The sequence below is a fragment of the Paramormyrops kingsleyae genome, chromosome 8, assembly GCF_048594095.1.
Source record: "Paramormyrops kingsleyae isolate MSU_618 chromosome 8, PKINGS_0.4, whole genome shotgun sequence".
Classification (NCBI taxonomy): Eukaryota; Metazoa; Chordata; class Actinopteri; order Osteoglossiformes; family Mormyridae; genus Paramormyrops; species Paramormyrops kingsleyae.
This window is the reverse complement of record NC_132804.1, coordinates 10760495-10779240: the sequence shown is the minus strand read 5'-3', so window position 1 is coordinate 10779240 and position 18746 is coordinate 10760495.

Here is an 18746-nt window from a genome sequence, read left to right as displayed (position 1 = left end):
CCTAATTTACACAGTCCAAATTTTAAGATTTGAGTCCCAATGTGGAGTTCTGCATAAAAATGTGATTAATACCCTTCACAAACAAAACAGTTTTACTGCTAAAGTAATATGTATAGTTTATGCCAATCTGCCTTCAGTAAACTCTCAGACAGTCTTGGCTACAGAAATCCCAGCAAACAGCATAAGTCAAGGTACACTCTGTCCTGGGCACCAGTAGACAGGTAGGATAGACATACACACAAACAATAAGAGTGGCTTTAGAGTAACATTTATTTATCATTGAGCAATACCATGTGCAGAAAGGGTATTTGATGTCTGTTAATTTCCCTCTTCCTGGTTCAATAACATCAGTCTTTCCTGGCCTGTGTTACTGTCTCCCCACATTGTGTAGACAACGAGTACAACTGAAGTTTAACACACAACTATACTGCGACACGTTTTTTCTTAATATATCAAACTTGTGGAATTTGAGAAAATTTCAATGACAGAAAACATGGGATATTTTATTACTGCCAATTTGTACAGACACTGACACTGATCTTAAGCTGTCCTTGATGTTAAGCTGACTGTGTAAAGCTGTGCTCTGGAATGTCAGCTGACGCCGTGGATGGACATGAAACAGGAGACAAACACCATGGACCGTAAACAGCATGGCACTATGTCAGATGTTATTAAGTGAGACGAGCTCCTCGCGCACTGCATGTAGGCACCAGAACAGGAGAACTCCCCCACGCTGATTCCCCCTACTAAAAAGCAATAGTGTATTTCTTGTTCCAAAATGCACTTGAGGGTGTGTGTGGATGCAGCTGGAGGACAGGAAGGAATGATGACAGTACGGCAGACAGACACTCCGAAGGATCAGCATCATCTCCTCTATAGCAGCCAGGATGGTCGGCATCAGTGCCTGCTGCCAAACAGCATCATCCCCGTAGCCAGACAGAGATGTACCGTGACTGTAATCCACCCGTCTCAGCTCACCCAACCAAATTTAGAGGTGAACGTCTTCAACAGAATCCTGCCACCTCTGTCCCCAGTGGCCCGGATACACGGTTCCTGACATCGGCGACAGATTCCCCGGCAGAGATGAGTCTGCAGGATATGGGGAGAACTCGGTGGTAGGTGAAGTATGAAGGGCTTGCAAATCATGTGGGCCAAGGGCTGGACGCCGGATCCCACAGGAAATCAGCCTGCGAGCCACACTTTCCGCCACATCAGGGCTTTTCCGTGCCAAAGGAAATGGAGGGTAACAAATCCAGCCTGATAGGACCACATCCCCCCCCCCCCACCCCACTCCCAACAGGGCTTGTCAAGTGATCATCTAGAATAAAAATACTCAACTTATACATACATATTTGATACATACAAATGTTTGGCAGTTGGGGTTAAACACCAAAATAAGATTTAGTGCTTGAGTTTAATCTGGAACATTCCTCATATCAAAATTTGTCTTTTCCTCACAAAAGACCTGATTACTGATTGATTACTGTCAGTGCTTGGCTGACTGTCTGAGCTAAATTATTTGAAGCGGGAACCCAGCTCACAGATGGCTCCCATATTACATAAAATCAGCAATGAAATGATCACTAAGGGCATAAGGAGTCGCTGCTCGCCCCGAGCTCCCTCCTTCCCCAAGGCCGTAAAATCCCATCAGTAGAATGGTAACTCTATGGCTTCCATTGGACAAAAGCAGTGAAATCAGAAATCAGACCATCTGCAGCAATGTAATAACCTTTGGGCTGGTGCATAACAACGCTGGAGACCTGGATAACAGCCTGGAGGGGGGTAATCCCGTTAGAGCAGGGCTAGGAGTCCTTTATTTTTGCCCCCCCCCAATGCCAAACATCTGTTTCTCCCGGGGACAGCAGCCTCACACTGTTGAATCCCTCCAGCTACCCAGGCTGGGGCCTTATTACAGAGCGATGCCCACGCTGACGCCTGGCAGGCCGGATCCAACCTGAACCGCTACGGCCTTCAGGCCTGGCATGGATTCGGCTCACTCATCTTTGGCTACGTGCCCCCCGAAGCTGTCACGCGCGCAAGCAAAGCGCTTACGTACCACCCAGGGCGCATTAAGTATTTACTGTGTGTTTGCCTAGTGCTCATTGGGGGCAAACGAATACGAGACACATAAATCCAGAGATGAGGGGGAAAAGAGCTTGCGCTAATGAAATCGGCGTGTTGCTGGTTCTAAAACCAGGAGACGGTGTTTTTCAGACTTTCCCGCTGATCTCTGTGTAACTGCTGGGAACAAGCAGACGGTCGTGTTCCTGGAAGAGAGGTGGAGGTATGGTTATCTGCCGGGAACAATCCCACGTGCGTCTCTCCCCAGTGCCTTGCTTGAAAATACACACACATCACCAGAGTTCTGCGCACACTTCCTGCCAATTAGGAGTATAACTACTGACTTCCTGTCAGTGAAGTCCCATGTCTAAACACAAACATGATCCCCCTAGGAGAGTCAATCATGCCGCTCTTGCTACGCCCTCATGCCCACACCATTATCTAGTCCATTGCATCTTCTTCATGGTGATTTTTGCCTCCCCACACACGAGACACCCAAAGAGAGTTAAGGCATTGTCTCCGCCCCCACCGTCCCTGTCTGCGACAATCAATGTTTGACCAAGTACCAGAATTTTACACAACTGAACAAAAAGATTCAAAGAACCCTAAGTTAGCTACCAATTAGCCACAGCTGGTTATGCAGTCTTAGGTCCTCCTAACTATATTGCAAATGGCCAAGTGTTTAAAAAAAATCACGTCATGAATTTAAAGAATTTATATAAAGGTTTACCACCATAACACTTTTACAGTCAGTTTTCAGCAGCTGCTTATCCGCTCAAGGTCATGAAAGTCAGAGTGCGCGTGTGTGAGCGCACACATGCACACGCAGACACACAGAGTCACACCCTATGGGCAATTTGGAACTTCCGATTCGCTGGGATGCCAGAGGAATCCCTGAACGCCCAGAAGACACCCGTACAAGAACAGGGAGGGCGCATAAGCTCCCAGATGCACAACTCTCAAACCTGCAGCCCCGAGGCACAAGACCCAGCAAGTCACCCAAGTGAAAAATTATTAAGCCATTAAAGTCACTTTGGATAAAGGCACCAAGCAGGTGTGTGAGTTTAATTAGAGCCATCTTGGCGCCCAATGGCCCCGAAGATAAGAGTGTCAAATTACATACATCTTAGACAACTGGCCAAGGCGGAGTTAATGAGACGTGAGGAAGACTGCTAACGGGAAACTGGGATGGGTGTTAGGGCCTCGTGCTGCATGGCCAGAGACGGGTGTGAAGCCACCGTCATGAGGGCTCAACTGCAGATGATAAGATGAAGGTTGGGGGGGTGCAAAATGTCAAGCGAGATCAGGGCAATGGAGGCGACAGAGGTGTTTGTCAAGCCGCTCAGGGTGACTGCAGACTTATCCTACTCTATCCTTCATACAGATGCCTTCCAGTCAAGGTCAACGGCCAGTGCAAGAACAGCAGCCTTCATCCATTTTTGCAGGGATAATTTAGGCAGTGAAGCTCCCTGGGACTCGAAACGTCAGGTTATGAGGTCACGGCCCCGATCACTGTGCCACCTGCCACCCCTTCATGTGCCAACCCAGCAAATGCCGGGTCATTACAGAGCCAGAGAAGCCGGAGAATTCCACTGCTGTGGGACAGGAAACCAAAAGAGCCTATATCGGGGAAAAAACGGGTCTAATTTCGAGTTTTTAAAAAAAAACAAAAAACCTGAGACCCAACATAAAAGGGCAAAAAACAAACATCACACTTTTCATGGAAATAAATGTCATTAAACCTCTTTTTATCCTCTGATATCACCTGCAGGAACACCAGCAGTAACCCATCACACAGCCCACACGTGCCCTCACATGTACCGCAGTCTGCCCACGACTGATCCTCTCCTTCCGTCACTCTCCAATCGCCCATCCTACAGAAAGGCCTCTCTGTATGTGGCATGCCACCCTACTAAAAGCCAGGGTACACATGTAGGCATGAATAAAACATGCCCTCATTAATGAAGACTCCGTTTTAACCTTCATGGCTGTCTCAGTGCCCTGGGGACAGCCTTCCTGACAGAAAGCTACCGTTTTTGAGATAGACTTCTGCTGAAAAGCAGCACTACAAATCACCACTGGCGATCTTGGGCTTTCCTCTCTTCCTGCCCCATTGTGAGGGCCCTGTGCTGGCTATTCAAAATGGACAGTTTATTTACATGTAAAAGTCACGCTCTTATTCTGCAGTCATGAACGCATCTCATGTTAGTGTGTAGAAGCAAATGCCGAGGGCAAGGTACACAGTCAACCCAAGTGGAAATAATGTGCTATGGAAATGCAAAAGAGCCCCCAAATGTAATGTGTCATACCAGCCCCGCTAAGCTCCACAATCCCACTGCAGACTCGCAACATCAAAACCTATGGCCAGGCTCAAGGACACAGTTACAATGTGCAGGATTTTTGGCAGGAAAGGACTAAAGGCGACCGAAGGTAATAAACTGCCCTGATGCACAGGTTATAAGTGACAGGCTATTGGCTCGTTGCGCTTCCGTTCTGAAGCTGGCCGCGTCAAGGCACCGACGCAGCACAGAACAGGCCTGGGACTGAGCTATTCTGAGAACTCCGACGGTCTGTCAGCACCAAGGTTCATCTGACCAGCGAACTTAGGTAAGTGACCCTGACAAGCTTTGTCATCTTTGAACAGAACATTTGGACAACAGCAGGAGAAATCTGTCCTACAGGAAGTGTGTGCTTCTCCTGTGGATAAAGGTTTCTCAGGATAAAAGGGGCTGTGGGACATGATGATCGGTTTAAAACCAAAATCTTTCCATTATTATCATTGTTGTCTCCCGGCAAGTCATCGAGACAGATGTAGTAACGAGTTTTTATCTACGGACCTCCCTCTGAGCTGGGGGAGTGACATGGGATGAATGTTTACTGCCGGCCTTGCCGAGGCAGCCGGGGGTTAAATAAAACATGAATTAAACGAACGAGGCACAGTGAAAGCAAGCAAAGTCAAAAATAGCTCAGCATCCTTCTAACAATTTACAGGAGACAACCTCTCCATTTGAGAGAATAAAAGCACTTCGTATGAATATCTGGTGTCTCGAACATGACGTTCTGAAAAGCTTTCAGACTGAACCTGGATGGGCACCAGCAGAGACACCCAACAATGTATGCTGACCGCTGAGTCCCTGATGATGTTTGGGAGGAAGTTTTAAACACATAAGAGGCCTGTGGCAGGTTTAAACATCCGTTCTGCTGCTTTCTGAGAGACGGATCATCTGATCCCCACATTCAGATGTTTCTCGATGGAGGCTCCCAGCTTCTCAAAGCCAAATCCAGAATTTTAATACCGATCATGTCGCAGGCAGATAGCAGCGATGCAATCCTGCATACCCAACGATGGGACTAATGAGGCTCTGAAATATTCAGACAAAGAGCATTATTTATTTTAAAAAAAAAATCTTTGAGGAGGAATTCTTCCTGTTGCGTTTTAGCATACTTCACATCTAGAAATGCTTGCCCATGCTGAACTGTCAGGTATCAACACACAGACACACACATATGCACACACACACACACACACACACACACACACACTTCACCATGTACTACAGACAGGTCAACCAATGGCATTCTGGGGAGAGCACAGAAAGCCTTGATCTCCTGCAAATCTTGACAAGATCACTGGGTAAAATTGATTTTTTCCAACCCCATCCCCCTACCCACGCCCCCCTCACCCCCACCCCACAGACCACACCCCCAAACAGCGCTGTATCATTTATGACGATAGAGGAGAGTGAGTCTGGCCCATAAGCAACATGAAGGTTTGGAAGACCCAGCGAATCACACCATAAATGTCTCTTAGCTCCTGTCACCTCATGCTATCACACGTAATATCCAACGCTAGTCGGCAGACACGTTGACTGCCGGGTAAAAGTTCTTTTCTGGGCTCCTGCTAGGACGACCTCATCATGGTGATGGTTAGGGAGTGTCTGCAAACACAGTGTGCCTTCTTCTAACAGACGGTATTTCTTACACAAACGTTAGCGGCTGATAGCCGGCCACATCCGAGCTCAACTTACGCTGTGTTGCATGGCGTTGCAACATCGATTTACTTCAAAGTCGTTATTCAAAGTCAAGGTCATCAAACATGAAACCGCAAAAAATGCACCCTAGGAAGTACTGCCCGCCAGACCGGTCCAGCGAAATTCATCCACTCTGACTTCGGATAAATCAGCCCCATAAACGGCGAGGCTGAACCACAAAACCCTGAGGCCAAAATCCGCACAGCGCCTCCACCTGCGGGTCCAGTGTGGCCGGCTAGCGGATTAAGCATCGATGAGGTAATGAGTCCTGGCACAAAAGCTCTTGTTCAGATAGATAATCTTATTTCACGGGCCCAAAGGACACAGCAGTACCACGGCGACCCGATCGGAACATCCAGCCCCTCCCTCTCGCTTTGGACTCGCAACTCGAGCCCCCGCCTGCCGAAGCCTTTGTTCCTCAAACCCGGAGCCGAACGGAATCCCAGCATTTCAGCCCTGGCAGACCATCCCCAAGCCGGGGGGATGAGATCGACCCCCCAGGTTCATGCCTGATCAGTCTAGGTAGGGAAGGTGTCACTTTCGGGGGGTGAAGAAGGGGCGGGAGATACTCACTGGCCTGCATGAGCTGTCCCTGGCGGCCAAACACCTGCGAGAAGGAGGCGGGGCTGCAGGTGAGCGTGTCGTCCATAGCCGCCCCCCTACAAAAACACGGCGTCCCGGCGTGACGGTGGCAGAGGTCGGTATGTGGCTGGCTCCAGCGGGTGCCCTCCTCTCCGTCGGTGCTCAGGACCCCCCCGTTTTGCTCCCGGCCCTCCCTGGAATGACGGAACCCCTCCCCCGCCTTGGACACTCCGGAGTCGGCCCCTCGGTGCCCAAGCCGTCGTTCCTCCCGACGCCCCAGCACCCCCCTGTGGCAGACTCAGCACAGCCGAGTCTCTGGTCTCCTCTAACAAGGGGGGGGGGCAGATGTTCCACTGTTGGGTAACAGCACACCTTCTCTTCCTCCTCCTCCTCCTGGGGTCCCAGGCGTGAGGAAGCACACTGCTGTTTTCAGCGAGGTTCTCTTATCTCCTGAGTGCAGCACTACCCCACGCTGCTCTCCTCTTCGTCCCACTCCCCTTCTCTCCGTCTCACGCTCGTTCCCCCTCTCTCTCTCCTCCTGAATCCTCTGTTCCTCCCCCTTTCGTTTTTCCTATTCCCTCCTCTCACTGTTTGCATTTCAGTTGGAGATGTCCTCTGCCTGCTTCCCTAGCTGGAGAGACCATCTCCCTGTCTCTCCCTCCGTCTCTCTCCCTCTCGCTCACAAGCTGTGGTTCCGTGGTAGATGCACCCCCCCCCCCTCCCCAACTTACCCACCCACTCACTCACTCACTCTATGCTGTGTGCCTCCCCCTGACTCCCCACAAACACCCAGGACTCCCGCTGGAGCTGGATCAGAAACTGAAGTAGATTCAAAGCTCCCAGATAAAGACCTTCCGGGGGGGGGGGGGGGGGGGGGGGTACAGGGACTCCAGTGTTATTAAAGTATTAATATTGCTATGCATGCAGTAGGAGAGGTTTGGCCAAGACAAACTTCCAGCTCGTTGATTATTTCCCCCTGCCATTATAAAACACTTTCAGTGTATTAAGCAGGGATTTCCCAAATCACAGCACTGTACAGTGTTACTGTATATTCATAGCAGGAAGACAGAAGCCAAGCCTGGAGAATCTGTGGCCACACAGCGTACAGGAAGCAAACTGGGAACAGCGGGAAAACACCTGAAGACGGTGCCAGCCCCCCCCCCCCCCCCCCAAATGCATCACACCATGACATTAGTGTCTCTCATGCACAGACTCACACGGCCAGGGGCCACATCTAAAAAGAGGCCTCAGGTAACCTTGGTTAATAGAATTTTTAATCCCCCCCCCCCCCTCACCAGATGACAACTTTCACTGTCACCACACATACACTCACCACCCTGGTCACCAGCACTTGTGTTGTACAGAATATCCATCTTAAAATCCCAGTACAATAATCATTAGCGTGTTTATAAAACAGTTCAAGTAAGTAAGAAATGTGTTAGTCAGTGTTTGTCCAAGAGTAACATTCACCTGGTAAATGAAACTTTATGGCAGGGCCTCGATCCCAACTTTACCACATACAAGATTTTTTAGTGTATTGATTGCCTTAAAACCAGTAACAGAATGTATTTGACGTTCATTTTTACTACTGTTGATTTCAGAAGAAATATTTATAGTTTTCTTTTAGTTGTTTCTTAATTTGATTTTCATTTTCATAACCGATTACAGACCTGCAAACAACCCAGAGGCCTGTGGCCGCATTAACATGCCTCTGCACACACCATGCCAAAGGACATCAGGGGAACCAGGCGACTGGAATTCCGTTCAGATGATCCAAAATTGGGCCAATACTGATCATCAAGCATGAAACTGCAGCCCCTATGACTGCTGGCCCATCAGGGAGGTCAAATCTTCCTCAGGGAAGGGGATTGTGGAGGTGTGTCGTGGAAGGTGACCTCGCCTGTCAAAGTGAGACAGCAACAAGCCGACATTTTCAGCAGAAAAAGCGAAGCAGTGAAACACTCATTGTAGACTGGTCATCTTTTAAAAAAGAAAATCTCCCGCTTATGACCAAAACGTCTCTGCACACCTTCAATGGCTCTGCAGAGCAGAACCTCACGGAAACAACATGGAAGGGGCCGGAACAGGGACTGCAGTTATAGTTTTGAGGAGAACCGGTGTAAATTTCATAGCATATTCATATTAAGTAATTTACTCATTAATGGTGTTTGTATGGCAACTGCTGTGCATCTTTCACTTTTCTCTCGCTTGTTCTACATCACTGCAAGCATCACACCAAAACAAATTCCTTGTTATTGTGACCTTACATGGCCAAAGAACCTCTCATTCACATTCTTACAATCTGTGCCATTAAAATACCTAGTTTTAGGGTTTAAGTACAACAGTACAGGATGGCAAGGTTCGGTCAATGTCATGATAACAGCCAACAGAGTTTCAGCTAGTAATGTGATAAGCGACACCCCCAGAACATCCGAGTGTGTCGCCTCCAAGATGTGGCATGTTTTGGGTCGTGGTTTGAAGGCCGTGCGGTTGGTCGCTGGGTCGTGGCTCGAAGGCTGAGCGGTTGGTCGCTGGGTCGTGGCTCAAAGGCCGTGCGGTTGGTCACTGGGTCGTGGCTCAAAGGCTGTGCGGTTGGTCACTGGGTCGTGGCTCAAAGGCTGTGCGGTTGGTCGCTGGGTCGTGGCTCAAGGGCCGTGCGGTTGGTCGCTGGGTCGTGGCTCAAGAGCCGTGCGGTTGGTCGCTAGGTCGTGGCTCGAAGGCCGTGTGGTTGGCAGCCATCCAAAACAGCACATCCTGAGTCCCCAACAGGTGCCCGCTGTCTGGGCTGCTGGCACGAGGCCCCGGCCACCTGTTCGCCGGCTGGAGCGGCGGATCCCCCAGCAGCCCCCCCCCCCCCTCACACTGGATAAGGAACCCCTCTGCCATCTTTCCTATCCATAAATGTCAGCAACATCAAACCTACAGCCCCATTGTAGAGACACGCGGCAAAGAGTTTTATCACTTGACAGCAAAAATCCAGCAACAAAATATATATGCAGCTTTCCTCTATTCACTGTGGAGAGAATGTCACGTGCAATAAGACAAAAACACATCAGCAACTGACAGGTGAAAATACGCATGAGGAGAAGAGTCTGAAGATGTTCCTCACACAAAGACGAGTCATTTTCTTTAGATGCACGGGAAGTCGGCTGACGATTATCTCAGAAGGGACATTAAGGGACTGATGCTCTTTTGTGAAGTTATCTGCCTACAGAGGACACATAAAGAATACTGAGACTGACTGGATGAGCTGTCTAACCTAAGACTCCAGCTCTTAATCCCAGTTATTCAAAGAGAAGCCAACTAAGAGCAGGGACAAGCATGTCCACAAACAGTGAAAGGCTGAGGCAGTCTTTACACTCATGACATTTCAATCTAGCCTCTCTCAACTGTATTAGCACATCCTTAACTGACCTGAAGCAAGTTCCTTTCCTTAATTATAATTATAGCTGGAAAGGACATGAAAACAAATGGACCAGGCTTTCAGTCACAGCTTACATAAGAACATAAGAAATTTACAAACGAGAGGAGGCCATTCGGCCCATCAAGCTCGTTTGGGGAGAACTTAACTAATAGCTCAGAGTTGTTAAAATCTTATCTAGCTCTGATTTAAAGGAACCCAGGGTTTTAGCTTGCACTACACTAGCAGGAAGACTATTCCATACTCTAACTACACGCTGTGTAAAGAAGTGTTTTTTCAAATTCAGTTTAAAATGTTCTCCCGCTAATTTCCACCTATGGCCACGAGTTCTAGTATTAAAACTAATATTGAAGTAGCCATTTGGCTGAACAGCATCCAGACCTGTTAGAATCTTATATACCTGGATCATGCCCCCCTAAGTCTCCTTTGCTCGAGGCTGAACAGATTCAGCTCAGCTAACCTCTCTTCATAAGATTCCTCTAAGACCAGGAATCATTCTCGTAGCCCTCCGTTGCACGTTTTCTAAGGCAGCAATGTCCTTCTTAAGGTATGGTGACCAAACCTGCACACAATATTCTAGGTGGGGTCTTACCAAGGAATTATATAATCGTAGCATCACCTCCCTTGACTTAAACTCCACACCCCTAGAGATATAACCCAACATTCTATTGGCCTTTTTTATTGCTTCCCCACACTAGTTAGAGTGGGACATGGAAGCATCAACACACACACTGAGATCTTTCTCGTAATCAGCTACCTTTATTTCAGTGGAACCCATAAAATATCTGTACTTTATATTTCTGCTCCCTGCATGGATTACCTTACATTTATCTGTGTTAAATTTCAGCCCCGTCGCTAATTAAATCAAGATCCCGTTGTAGCCTCTGTGCTGCTAATTTAGTATCTGCTACACCACCCACCTTGGTGTCGTCTGCAAATTTAACCAGTTTGCTTTATGTATTGGTGTCAATATCATCTTCTACACATTTCACACACACACACACACACACGCACATGTAGGATATACATATCCTTATGGGGACCGCTCATTCATTTCAATGGGAAAAATGCTAAAGCTAACTATGACAACCTTAACCCCTACCCTGCCCTAACCATAACCATAATTAACCTAACAAAATTCAAGAGTTTTTGCAGTTTTAGTTTTTTCATAGCAGTCACCGATTTTTATAAAATACAGTTTCCCCTTATGGGGACCAGGAAACCGGTCCCCATAAGGGAAAAAAAATGGATATTTATCACGTTATGGGGACATTATGTCCCCATAAGGATAGGTAAACCCGCTCGCACACACACACACACACACACTCCTGTCACTTGTGCCACGCAGAGCGACGCATCGACCGCATAAAAGGCATGTCAGTCCTTCACTGCTCCCCTCCATCTAGTCTTCTCTGCCTTTATTGTCTCCCTTGCTCTCAGAAGTTCAGCTCCAGTTCATTGCTCCCCCCCCAGTAATCCCTCCAGCTTCACTTCAAAGGCCATCACAGCCATGAAATTCACAAAGGCGGCACCACCAGCCGCAGCAGTCACATGTAAACAGGACTAACGGCGTTACGCCGGATGGAGCGTCAGCAAACATAGACAGGAAAAGCAAACCTTTATTTTACTCTCAGCTGAACCTGATTTTAATGTTATTAATGTCTCCCAGGCCGCTTTCACACTCAGGAAAAAAAACAAATCCAAAAATGTGAAAAATTTAATTAAAATTAAAAAGATTTCATAGCAATTTTAACAGGTTAAGTTGCGCAACAAGAAATCCAGAAGTATAAACATCTGTTTTTTCCAGGTGTTGTGATCTCTGATGAGGATATTTTCTTCAAAAACAATTCCCTCCTTCTCTCGGTCGCTTCCACCTGCTCGATCAGTATTGGCTGATCCTTGGTCTTCATCAGGTGAGCGTGGCATCTTCATCAGGTTAAAGTGTGACCCACCCCCTACCGACCATGAGATGCATCCTAATTAAAATCTACAATCAAACTAATTAGAAGGGGATTGTAAGGCAAACAGTCAGGGACAGATTCCATCACTGCGTCTCCAGCAGCAAAAGAAAGTCCTGTGATGTCATGTTATGCTTGTCCGCCGCTCAGAAATGTAAAGTGGGGAAGATCAAACGGCAAGGCTGTGTAGCCGGACAGAGGGAGAGTCTGCCGGCTGAAGCGGGAATCAGAGCAGCCCGAAATGAAAACACGGGGAGGAGGCAGGAACACATGCAAATAGACAGCCGTGCCATCTTCAGAGACGACAGCAGCTGTCACACCGAGGACGGCTACAGCGCTCAGCGGGATCCGCGGGGGATTGTCGGGGATGAGAGAGGAGACCCTTGGGAAAGACACTGAGGAAAGGATGAAAGAAAAGGACGGGGGGGGGGGGGCAGCACCTCTCATCCATTGACTCCCCCCCCCCCCCCCCATATGACGAAATTGAAATAGCCTGATAATGTGTTATGATGCTGTGGGATACTGCTGCTGGTCAACAGGAAACACGTCAACAACAACGAAAAAAACGACATAACAAAACATGACACCCTGTTAAGATCATCACACCAAGTGCAGGTAAGTTACATTGTCAAAAACTGCCAGCCAGGGGCCAAACACTGTATGCAACCATAAACACGCCGCCTCCACTGTGTTGCAATAATCAACCCCCCCCCCCCCCACCATGGCATCAACTTGCCACCTCTCACACAATAAATCAGATACTCATCTTTTAGGATTTCACAACTAATGAGACTAGCGCCTTCAATCTCAGGTGCCTCTTGCCCTTTCCGTGGTGAAACACCTCTCAGTGTCACTGTCCTCACTGCCAGTTAAAGCTTAAAGCTGTCCGGAGGTGCGACTGGATGACCTGGTTCCGGAAAGGGCAGCTCACCGTGGGGATGCAGAGACAGAGACACGAGCGGCGACAGCATTTAGTGACTCAGCTTCCAGTTTATTGCTTGGAGGCAGAAGCTATGTATACTTGAATAGTGTCACAAGATCCCCTTCAAGGGTGTTTATTTTGCAAAGAGGGGGGCAAATGAATGTGTTCTGGCAGGAACAGCGATGGGGAAGAGGTGCCTGGCCGTGCTGTGCGACACGCCGTAAAAACATCTCCGCTGACAGAGAGCGGTAATCCGTCCATCTTCAGCCTACTAATCCTGGCCAAGGCTGCAAGGGAGCCTGCAGTTCACTAATGAAAAGAAGTTTTCAAAGTGTAAGACGAAATGTGACAACCGGATTTTTCCCATTTCTAAATAAATGGAAATTTACAACAAAACAATGCGGTCAATTGCACTTCTTATGAAGTCTATATCCTCCTGAGACCCAAGGAAAAGACAAATTTTAGGTTATTTGTCTTTGGAGGAAATAAGACATCTTACAATTTAGATTTTTTCAAATTTATTTTTATTTTTAATTTCACAGCATGTCCTCTTTAGTGTACAACAGGAATAAATACGTTTCCTTACATCAGTGAAATGATAGATGCAAAAACAAAATGTCCACTGCAATGGACATAAATGAATGGGTGGGGTCTCAGGAGGATATACAACAGCAGAGCTAGTTTTACTTTGGTCTCACAGGCAAGACCATCTCTGATGGTCACAGAGTGATTTCCATGCGGTTTCCCTCTTTGGCGACAGAACCACTGCAGAACATCAACACAAATCATCTCCCCGCCCATCTATGGGGCATTTAGTGTCCGATCAACCACTCACAATTATGACAAATCATCTACCGCATCCCACAACTTATGCTTGCCTCCTGTAAAAGGCCGGCTAAATTGGAAATGTGTGAAAAAAGCAATAATCGTAGGAGCTCTTCAAAATGTCATCACAGCCCTCTACACTTATATATGGTAAAAAACATAACAGCCCTGAAATTTCTCCTGAATAGTTTTACTGAGGTAATGAATCTCTTATTGAATCATTGACATGAGTAAGTATGTAATAGTGCAAAATTCTAAATGAAAGCAATACGATCCAAGGTGTGTTGCCAGGTGCATGTAACAACCCTGTCACTTACCTGCATGTCTTCCTAAGTGCCTGAACTGCAGCCCTTGTTTACTGGCCTAAACTGCACCGGTAATAATCACCTGGCTGTAGGCCTTTCTTAAACCTTCCATTTTATCCACCTTTCAGCAGCTGTCTGTCTACATACAGCCCACCACAGCCTATGTCAGATGCCACCCTGTGTTTGAACATCGCCGCAGCACAGGAAGTGCACTTGTCCGGATAATAAGTCTTCTCTCTTCTGGCCATTGCGGAGTCCCTGGTCCTGCACCTCTGGATTTACCTTTCACACCATATACCACCATTTTCTCTTGATCGAACTACAGAACTGTGCTTATTATTTTCCCTACATTCCCAGTCAAACGTTTTTGCATGCTACTGGTTTTTACCACTTTTCCATTTATTTCATAAACCGCAGATTTTCAACTTTTTTTAAGCAAAGGAAAGTTGAGTGAACATCTATAAATGAAATTACAATGGTACCTTGGAACACAAACTTAATTCGTTCCAGAAGGCTGGTCGAGTTGCAATTCGGTCGAGTTCCAAGTCGAATTTCCCCACAAGAAATAATGTAAATGAATTTAATCCATTCAAGACCCCCAAATGATTGCCTATTTAAACTTATCTACCTCAAGTCTCACTATAATTTTCTTTTTAAGTTCTACAGTTACTCTCACTACTTTCCTCTTTGGTTTGCTGCTATCACAGCTTACTTTCTTAGGGGCCATGATTACTGTATCACTAAATGTACTGTAGATAAAGCACAAAACATTCACACCGAACACAGGAACATAGCTTTCGCATGTCGAACTTGGTTGAGAGGTACTGCGAGACTGAGAGCAATTCACAGGCATCAGCATCCCAGTTGGTCCATTTGTGTTCATTTCAACCCATCAGCGACGCATCTCAGTCCATACAAGTTTTAGCAGGTCTGTTTTGTTTTATGTATTCTGAGTTTTCGGTCGAGTTGTGGTTAGATTTTTCTCAACCCAGCCATTCATGGTCCAAATTGGTAGAGTTGAACAAGTCTCAGCCAATACCAGTTTTAGCAGTAATGGTCGAGTTCCGAGGTACAAGTCGAAAAAAATTCATTAGACCCATTCGATTTCCAAGTTGGTCAAGTTAAGAGGTGTTCGAGTTCCAAAGTTCTACTGTATATGTCAAATGAAAGAAGTTTCCTTTATAACATGGAAAAGTATGTAAGAATGCATGTCTGAAATCCAATTAACTGGGTGTGTGGTGATGGCAGAGTCAAATTCGAGGCTGTCCTTTAACTTCAAATGCACTAGTTAACTGTTTCATCCCATGAAACAGAGCAGTATTTAATGTCCCTGGTAGAAAACAATACCTCAAATTTTCTCTGCTGTTGTAACTGCTAGAGGTTACTTTGATTAATCAAAGATATGACATTATCTTGCTAATAAAGGTACTCAAATGGTGAACATACTGTAAATTTATTTGTTAGCAAAGAATACTGAGTATATTTTTAGTAAATGTTAAGTTAGTATCTTGCAAATGTAGAAAATCTCAGCGTGTTCAAAAATGTTTGACTGGTAGTGAATATATGGTACCACAAAGAGATATTGTTGAAGAGCATAATTTTAATTACAATAACTCTTAGGCAATTTCCACTGGGATTAATAACATTTTCTGATTCTGATTCTCTGTTGACTTAAACAGTGCCTGACAAAAGTCTTGTCGCTTAACCAAGTTGTAGGAACAACAAATAATAACTTGACCTGTAGTTAATCAGTTGGAATCAGAAATGGCTTATAAGAAAAGGCAAAGCCCTCTAGATTATGCTTATTATACCAAAATAAAGTTTTGCATCATTCATTGAGTTTTGTCATGTAATTAGGACAGAAAGGTCAACTTTTGCCTGGACAAAAGTCTTGTCATATGCAAAAATAATGTAGAAATTATACATATACTTCATTTATGCTACAATGCTACAATAACATCAGAACATAAAGTCATGGTGCCTTGGGAAAAAAAATTAATAATGTGTATGACTCCCATGAGCTTGGAGGACCACATCCATACGTCTTGGCAATGACTGAAATAACTTGTTGATGAAGTCATCAGGAATGGCAAAGAAAGCAGTTTTGCAGGACTCCCAGGGTTCGTCTAGATTCTTTGGTTTCGTCTTCCAAGCCTCCTCCTTCATCTTACCCCAGACATGCTCAATAATGTTCATGTCTGGTGACTGGGCAGGCCAATCCTGGAGCACCTTGATCCTCGTCAGTTTCAGGAACTTCAATGTGGAGGCTGAAGTATGAGAAGGAGCGCCATCCTTCTGCAGAATTTGCCCCCTCTTATGGTTTGGAATGTAATGGGCAGCAAGAATATCTTGATACTTCAGGCTGTTGATGTTGCCATCCACTCTGCAGATCTCTCGAACACCCCCATGGATGTAACCCCAAACCATGATTTTTCCTCCACCAAACTTGACTGTTTTCTGGGTGAATTTTGAGTTCATGCGGGTTCCAACAGGTCTCCTGCAGTATTTGCGGCATTTGGTATGTAGTTCAATGGATGATTCGTCAGAAAAATCAACCTTCTGCCACTTTGCCTCTGTCCATCCTTGCTGCAAGCTGTGGACCTTGGCAAATTCAACATGCTTTTTTTGTTGCGTTCTTGTTAATGCTGGTTTCTGAACACTAATTTGGCCATGGAGACCACTGCGTGTGAGAATTCGAGAAACTGTTCTTGTAGACACAGCGGTTGCTGGTGACCAGTTCTGATGTAGCTCTGCTGCAGTTGAAAAAGGGTTGGCCCTGGACTTTTGAAGCAACAAACGGTCCTCTCAAAGAGTTATCTTACGGGGTCTGCCTGACCTGGGCTTGTCATGAACATCACCAGTTTCTTCATATCTTTTTTTAATCCTCTCCACTTGATGTTTGGATACATTAGCGATGTCTGCCACCTCAGCAGCAGACTTGGTCTGTGGTTGAATCTTTGGCATGTTGTCAGAAGTCAGGTTGTACTTCAAGTGAAGGTCTGGTGTGCTGGGGATCTTTTTATACACACCTGGGATTATGTTAATTACAATATTTGTCACAGGTGAACCTCTAATCTGTGATTGGTTGAATCATTAAAAGACATGACAAGACTTTTGTCCTTGCAAAAACAGGTGTTTTGGACTTTAACAAGCTGTGAACATCAGGACACTTTTTGACTGTTTCATTTTGTACCCAGTTATTAATGTGAAAGCCCTTGGCATTAAATTGATCCATTCAATGTAACAATTGATTGATTAGAAATAAAGTTATATGCCTTTTTAAGTTACTATGTCCTTATGTGACAAGACTTTTGTCAATGACTGTACATGCAGTAGTCATCATCAAAAATATTAGAACTTCAAGATAAGCTTTGCACAAATGAAATCGGGACTGAACATCACAGAACTTCTTCCTGCTAAAGACAAATGATGTTAGCAGCCCTTAAATAACTCAGACTTACTCAGACTTCATGTTAAACTAGGTGGCTTCGGCACCCATGCAGATGCATCAATACAAGACCCTGCTCCTCACCAATAAAGCCTGAACTTTATAACATGCAAGTTAATTGCACCTTTGTTTCTTTTAAACAGTACAGCTAGGGATTGCCACCCAGTCCTGGGTTAGTCCCATTCTTGCACCCGTAGCTTCCGGGATTGGCTCCGGACCCCCACGATCCTGCATAGGACAAGCACATAAAGAAAATGGATAGATGGAATAGATCAGGGGGCAGTGCGGTGGTGCCTCACAGTGAGAAGGTCCTGGGTTCAATCCCTGGGTCACCCAGAGTGCCTTTCTGTGTGGAGTTTGCATGTTCTCCCCATGCATGTGTGGGTTTCATCCAAAGACATGCAGGTTAGGTCAACTGGCTACTCTAAATTGCCCATGTGTGTGTCTGTATTGGCCCTGTGGTGGACTGGCAACCTGCCCAGGGTGTATCTCACCCAAAGATGCTGGGATTGGCTCCAGCTTCCCCACAACCCTGATGGATAAAGCAGTATAGTTAATGGATGGATGGCATAGGTCAGAAAAATTCTATTTATGAATGATTCAGAAAAGCTTCTCCATGCATTTATTACCAATAAATTGCAGTGACACTGCTATCTGCCAGCAGAAATGATTCCCTGAAGCATCTTCAATTACTATAAAATGAAGCTGAAATAGTAATACTGTAACTACAGTAAATCACATGATCTTATCTGTAAGAGGCCCTGCTGGCTGCCCATCAAATTTACAAGCAGTATAAAGACTCATAATGGGCTCAGCCCTCTATTCCATAAAGCCACTGTCCGCAATCAATTGTTCTGGACTAGCTAACAGGAACACAGGCATGACACCTCATTTCTGACAATGCCCAGCACTCCTCTTAAACTCATTTGGGGTTTCTCCACAAAGCCTGGGTTTAACATCATTTAAGTAGCCAAGATTTCCATGTCCACTTCTTATGAGAGCACAATGTCAAGAACCCTAAAGATCACGCACCGCACAATGGCTGAACTAGGGGTGTCAATGGCTCCTTCTCTGAAAACAAGGACATAAACACAGTAGGTATTCATTCCCAGCCACGGCATAAAGCACTTGGGTTCCCTGGACCAGACAAGCCCGGACAGGCTAGCTAAAATACCAGCCCTTTCCAATCCCCC